We start from the raw sequence: 6,674 nt of genomic DNA, 5'->3' as shown, positions 1-6,674 counted from the left end.
AAATGGAGGTGAAAATGGGGTAGGGTTGGAGAAGAATGGGAGAAGAAATGGAGTATGAGGGTGGGTTGGAGATGCCCTTAGTCCCAAATCGGGTTACATTACCTTCTTCCACCCATCGAGGAATGTTGTTAGTACTTTCCTCACTTGTCAATCTCAAGAGAGCTTCAATTCATCAGATTTTTATGATATAAATCATAGCGACTTGCATTTTGTCGTAACTATTCTCCGATTCATTTTAAAGCAAGAAAAGGAAATGATGAAGATGAAGGTTTTGTTGCTGGAAGTATGGAGAATAGAGAAGAAACTTCAATAACATTATTTTGCTGTAAAGCATCACTAGATCCTTACCATACCAAACATTGATTGTTATCCAATTGTATAAGCATTGCACCAACGGCTGGATCCCCAAATCCTCGTAAACAACTGACTTCATCAATGACATTTGTTCCAAGGAGGAGAAGGTTGCAAAAGCTTAAATGAACTCACTTTGTTCGATTGTTTCATCAGTATTCTAGAATGGGAAAACCCATGTTCATCATCTTTTTTATTAACTTGGAAATCGATTTATCTAAAGCTCTACAAGGAATTAAACATGATAAGAAAACTGAATACAAACTTCAAGTAAACATTCAAAATCAATTTCTGCAAATCGGAACCCATGTAGCCGGAGAAGAAAAAGGTTAGGGTTGCTTACAAAGTCATCGCCGAAGATGTTGAAATAAGTATTCCACTAACAGTAGCACTGACAGTGGTGATGGTTGGTGAAGAATGACCGGTGATTGAAGATGGAGATGTGAACGATGCTGAAGAGATGGACGCAACAACTGAAGTTGGAGACAAACGATGGTGGACACGGTGGATTAACTGGTTTTAATTAGGGTTCAATATTTACAATAAAATAAATAAATAAAAGCTACATTTTAATTTTTTATTTAAAAAAATAGAAAAAACCACGAATACTAATTACATAATCAAATTGGATAATTCCTCTATTTAGCAGGTAAAATGATACTTTAAGAATCTATTGTGTAAAAAAAACATTAGTGACCAAATCAGGAAAATAACAAAAGTTTAATGTAATACAATAACATTTTTCTTATATAATAAAAGCTCGTATTCTTTTACAAATAAGTATTAGAGTTGATATGAAGACTGAAAATAGTGTTCATAAGTATAACTCTTCAATTATTTTAAAATTTTTAAAATCAGCTACAAATTACTAATAGTCACTGTGAAGAGTCTTATCCTCATTTCGTTGTTTGTTATAACCATTGTATATATATGGTTGTTGCTTAAAAAAACCCCAAAAGAATCATCCCTAAAACAAGTATGTCTTTCGTATCTAATTCATGCACACAATCTATTTTATCGTTCATACTAATTTCTCTATTTATAAAGGAGCTTTAAAAAAAAAAATTACTTGGTTTAGAGGTGATGACCGAGTGTGGTGTGGAACTATATTTTATATTAGACAAATATCTTTGGGAGTTATATTTATAATTTTGTTGCAATACCAATCATTTAACTGATATTACAATAAAATTGTAACGTAGAACTAGTCATTTATTTCATATTGCAACAAAATTATAAATATAAGGACATAATTGCAAGAAAAAAAAACTTGATATTAAATTTGAAATATTATGGTAATATATTGATTTCTTTGCAATTTGCCTCAACAAAAATTACAACTTTATCAAATATAACTAACATGGTTTTGGACTTATCAATATTATCTTCTCAGAGTACATATCCAACCCACTCGATTCATTGCCTCAAGCCATGAGTCTTTGAATAATAAATGAAATACCATTAAGTTAAATCATTAATATTAATCAAAATGAAATTTCTTTCTTCACAACTTACAAGTGTTAAAAATTGATAACTTAAAAAACAAAATGAGAACAAAGTTTCCTTAACTCATCCCCATTCCAAGCAAAGAATCTTGCTCTCCCTATCTTTTTCCAAAAACAAAAAATAATCCTAATTAAAAACTCTACAAATTTACAGAATTGCCCTTGCCTTGATTATAGCCGTAATATGTGAGATACCATTTAACAAACTTCCTCAACCCGGTTGACAAATCAGTCGTCGGTTTATACCCGAGTTCCCGTTGGGCCAAACTAATATTCGCATGTGTAAACGGAACGTCGCCGTTTCCAAGCATCTCCACCATATTCTTCTTCGCCTTCATCTTCAAATTCTTCTCCAGTATACTCACCAACGCCGGCACCGTCACCGGCGACGTATTCCCCAGATTATAAATCCGGTACGGCGCCGGCCCCCGTTTCTTCCCACCGGAACCTGTACTCTTCCCCGCCGTATCCAACGACGCCACACACCCTTTCACGATATCATCAATATAAGTAAAATCCCGGGCCAAATCGACCCGATCTTTGCCCCGATACACAGTTATCGGTTTCCCCTGTAAGATGTTCTTCGTGAAAGAGAAATAAGCCATGTCGGGTCTCCCCCATGGCCCATAAACTGTGAAGAATCTCAACCCGGTTATGGATAATCCGTAGATATGATTATAAGTGTGTGTGATTTCTTCTCCGGCTTTCTTGGTGGCGGCGTAAAGCGACGCCGGTTGATCGGTTTGATCGGATTCTGAAAATGGCACCTTCTCGTTTAACCCGTAAACGGAGCTGGAGCTAGCCCATACGATTGCCGGTTGCCGATCGGCCGATTTGCATTGTTCAAGAAGTGTTACCAGACCTGCTATGTTACTATGAACATACGAATTCGGATTTTCCATGGCGTACCTTACGCCGGCCTGCGCCGCCAAGTGCATGACGTGTGTGAACGGGACGATTTCAAAGAGCTTTGCTAACAGCTTCTGGTCGTTGATATCGCCTTTAACGATGAAGATATGGTAGGATTCAAGCATCGACCGGCGGGATTTTTTCAACGACGGGTCGTAGTAGTCGTTGAAGTTGTCAATTCCGACGACGCCATCGCCGCGTTTCTTTAAAGCTAATGAGACGTGTGTGCCGACGAAGCCGGCTGCGCCGGTGACGAGTACAGTGAGACCGTTTTGACGACGGATCTGGGCGGAGGAGCGGATTTGTTTCTCCCAGTGGAGATCACCGATGCTGGTGTGACTTGTGTGGTGGAGGTATCGGCTGCCGGAAGTGATGAAGCTTTGGAAGCTTATATACGACGCCGTTAAAGCAATTAAAAACAAAGCCCAAAGGAACATGGTGCTGGTGGAGGCGAAACACCGGTGAAACGTCCGGTTCATGGTGTTGTAATGCATACGATCGCTCTTGATCCTCCCCGGCGTTGAAGGAAACAATTCTTCCTCCAATTGCGGCATTCTTCAACTGAATTTGAAACTTAAAACGAAATTAATGGATAAAAAGGGTGAAATTGATGTGGGTTTTGATTGGATTTTGTTTTGAGATTTAGATGCAGGTAAGAGCGAGGGTTTTTCGTCTGTACCTGCTGAAAGGGAGGAAGGAGACGAAGAGGGTTATATAGTGCGGCGAGGTGCATCGTATACGCGTGAAGACGTCAATGGAGGGGGCCAGCTCGAAGACAGATAGACTTGAAGAAAAAATTACAGGGGTGGAAATTGTAATATAAAGAAAGTATACGAATATATAATTATAAATAGAAAGAGACAGCTAATAATTAACTAATTGAACATGGTGCCCACTTACGCTAAGGGTTTATTTATTTATGTTTCTAAGAAGAGTTAAATTTATTAAATAAATATTGAAGGATACTAAAAATAAAATAAATAAATATGAAAAACGTTTAAATAAATCATATAAAGCTGATAAAGTAATTTTGTGTTGATCAATAACTACAATTGAAACAAAACACAAAATAAAGACAACTTTGGAAGGATTTCAAACCATCGACTGAAGTACATAGACTATTCTTGTATTACTGTCGGTTTAATTGGTTATTAGTTACTTTAGTTACTTTTAATCCAAAACTTGGTGCTTCTAAAATCATTAGAATTGCAAGTTGAGGATATTATATGTTAGCTAGTATCTTTATTGTTAAATAATGTAAGAAAATCTTTATAGAATAATGTATTGAATTTTTAGCTTACTAAGAAAAAAAAATATCAACAAAGTTACGTTATCGAATAAGACACGTCAGTGGTTTATATCATCTTTGATATAATTTATTATTTATACATCAATAATTTTTTGGTGTATTTGACAGTGACTTGGAAACTTTTAATTTCAAGTTTTTAAAAAGAAAGCTCGATTTAAATAAAAGATTTCGTTCGAGATTGCAAGCTTTTAAGATATTGAGATTTTTAATCAACTTTCATAATTGTTTTTTAATAAGATAAACAAAATCTCTTTTAATTGTCTTTTTATGTATTTTTACAAAATTAAAAAAAAAAACTTTAAGTTATTTCCGTCAAACATTCATATAACAAATAAAAACTATATTTTTCGAACTAGTTTTGTAAAATACACTATTTATATCTACTCTTAATTTAAATATAATCTAAAGATAATCATCATATCTACCCCACCTTTGTTTTTGGCATCTTTTATATATATATATATATATATATATATATATATATATATATATATATATATATATATATATATATATATATATATATATATATATATATATATATATATATAAAAGAGTTTGAATGTGATAAATTTAATAGTGATTAATCATTAACGCATCAATAAAGTATATTTTGTAAAAAAAAAGGATAAATGCCTTCTAATATGATTTAGAAATTTCAATACACAAAATACGATACGAACTTATTTTTATAATTAGACAAATAACTAGTTTGGAGAGTAAGACATTATGTTGGTGAACAGGGGGACTAGATCTGAACATTACGTATAACTGAAGGATACTAACTTTAACATTCTGTATATAAAATGAACATAAAAACGAAGGAACCCACAGAATGCACGTGGAAGTCAATTAAAACAGTTACAGTCGGAGGGAATGCAAGATCGGCGCGAAATGGGCCAACCGACAATTGACTGTGTTGTGCCACTCTTGGCCGGTGCCGGTTTTCATGTATTTATTTTGTATTATATGAATAAAGAAATTGTTTGATTTGGTATTTTATAGCATTATTAATTTTTATATGAATCATATCAATTTGTTATTATAATAGTATGTATTAATTGATTACAATGTACATGGTACCTAGTTAAGGTGTGATACCATGGTCCCAAAAACTAATTTAATTTTGGCATCTTAAAAGTATTAGTTTTATTTTAAACCTATTAACTAATTAATCAAAGCGTTTATTTTAGTTGTTCATAACATTTTACTTGAAAAACTTCTATTTATATTTTGTAAGGTAAAAGTACTAGTTGAACTTCCATCGATCCCTTACTTATATAAGTTGTGGCCTTGTGGGTGTCGACTGTCGACAAAAGCACACAAATGATCCATACTGTTTACAAACTAGATCAAATGTAGTTCTTATGTGAACTGTTTTCACATAAGTCTTATTGTTTGAAAATGTTGCACTATAAATCTTTGTAGTTGACTGTATTTTTTTTTTATCGTCATTTAGCTTGCCCACATGTCCCTCAAATGGGTGTTTTTGTCATTTTATTTGTTGACCCATATAATTATCATTTTTTTTTTTCAGATTTCATTCCAAATTCCATAACAAAACCATATAAACAAGTTTAATTGGTGGGTTATATATCAAAATTCTAGGGGATATTTTCATCAAAACAATCCCCTAGTAGTTTTTTTGGTATTTTCATTGAAAAGAATCTCAAGTGGTTTTGGAAGGTATTTTCATCAAAAACAATCCCTATTGGTTTTTTATATTAAAAACTTATATGTTTTCTATTGACAAACCCACCTAAATTGGATTGTTTTTTAATGTTAGATATTCTTCTGGTCAGTTTTGAGACTTTTTTTTTTTTTTTTTTTTTTTTTTTTTCGGTAACCACGTTATTCAATCGAGTTTTGAGATTTAGACGAAATAAGTTTTTGAGGTTTAACGTTTTATCAACTCAAAGCTAAGTTGTAAATTGGATTAAAATTTTAATTTTTTCTTTTATAGATGAGTTTCCTAGTTTATTTATGTTTATAGTAAAACAAAATTAGTTTGATTTTTGATTTTTTTAATGATTTTCGAAAGTTTAGTTGATTATTTATCAACTCTTTTAATTTGGTTGATAACTAAATTTCATAAGTTATATTACATGACACAGGAAGCATAAAACCAAGGTGGCTAATTAGTCATTCATTGATTATTTCATAACTAAAATATTTATATTTAGGTATTAGGAATAGTAACTTCAAAACCAAGGGCCATGGCCACCCCTATAAGGTTTGGGCCCCACAAAATATACAAGGAAAAAAGAATAACCAACAGGAGATTAAGAAGCTCGTTGAACAAGGATTTACCGCTACTTGATTCTAAAATTGATTAAACAAAGCAATCGGAATACCCCTACTCATGCTAAGTTTAAAAGAGTCCTACTTAAACTCAAAAAACTAAATAAAAGGAATGTTTTCTAAAATACCCTTAGAACTAAATTTGTTCCCGATTTTCTCTTGTGATAAACCGGTTAATCCAACAATCACCCTTTTAATCGGTTTATCATACCACTCGTTCACAACATCGTTTAATCACTATCTTTTCAAACCATCCCGATTCTCGATCTTACCCGGACACCCGACCTTCACCCCAGTCA

General features: G+C 33.0%; 1 pseudogene; it reads right to left on the bottom strand.

Annotated features, from left to right (window-relative positions):
* Positions 1-1,807: 1,807 nt before the first annotated feature.
* Positions 1,808-3,476, bottom strand: LOC145061315 (UDP-glucuronate 4-epimerase 1 pseudogene; annotated as a pseudogene).
* Positions 3,477-6,674: the final 3,198 nt, after the last annotated feature.

The sequence above is a fragment of the Lactuca serriola genome, chromosome 7 (assembly GCF_051521515.1).
Source record: "Lactuca serriola cultivar US96UC23 chromosome 7, Lser_US96UC23_V15, whole genome shotgun sequence".
NCBI lineage: Eukaryota > Viridiplantae > Streptophyta > Magnoliopsida > Asterales > Asteraceae > Lactuca > Lactuca serriola.
The sequence above is the reverse complement of the archived record's forward strand: the minus strand, read 5'-3'. Positions and strand labels throughout refer to the sequence as shown.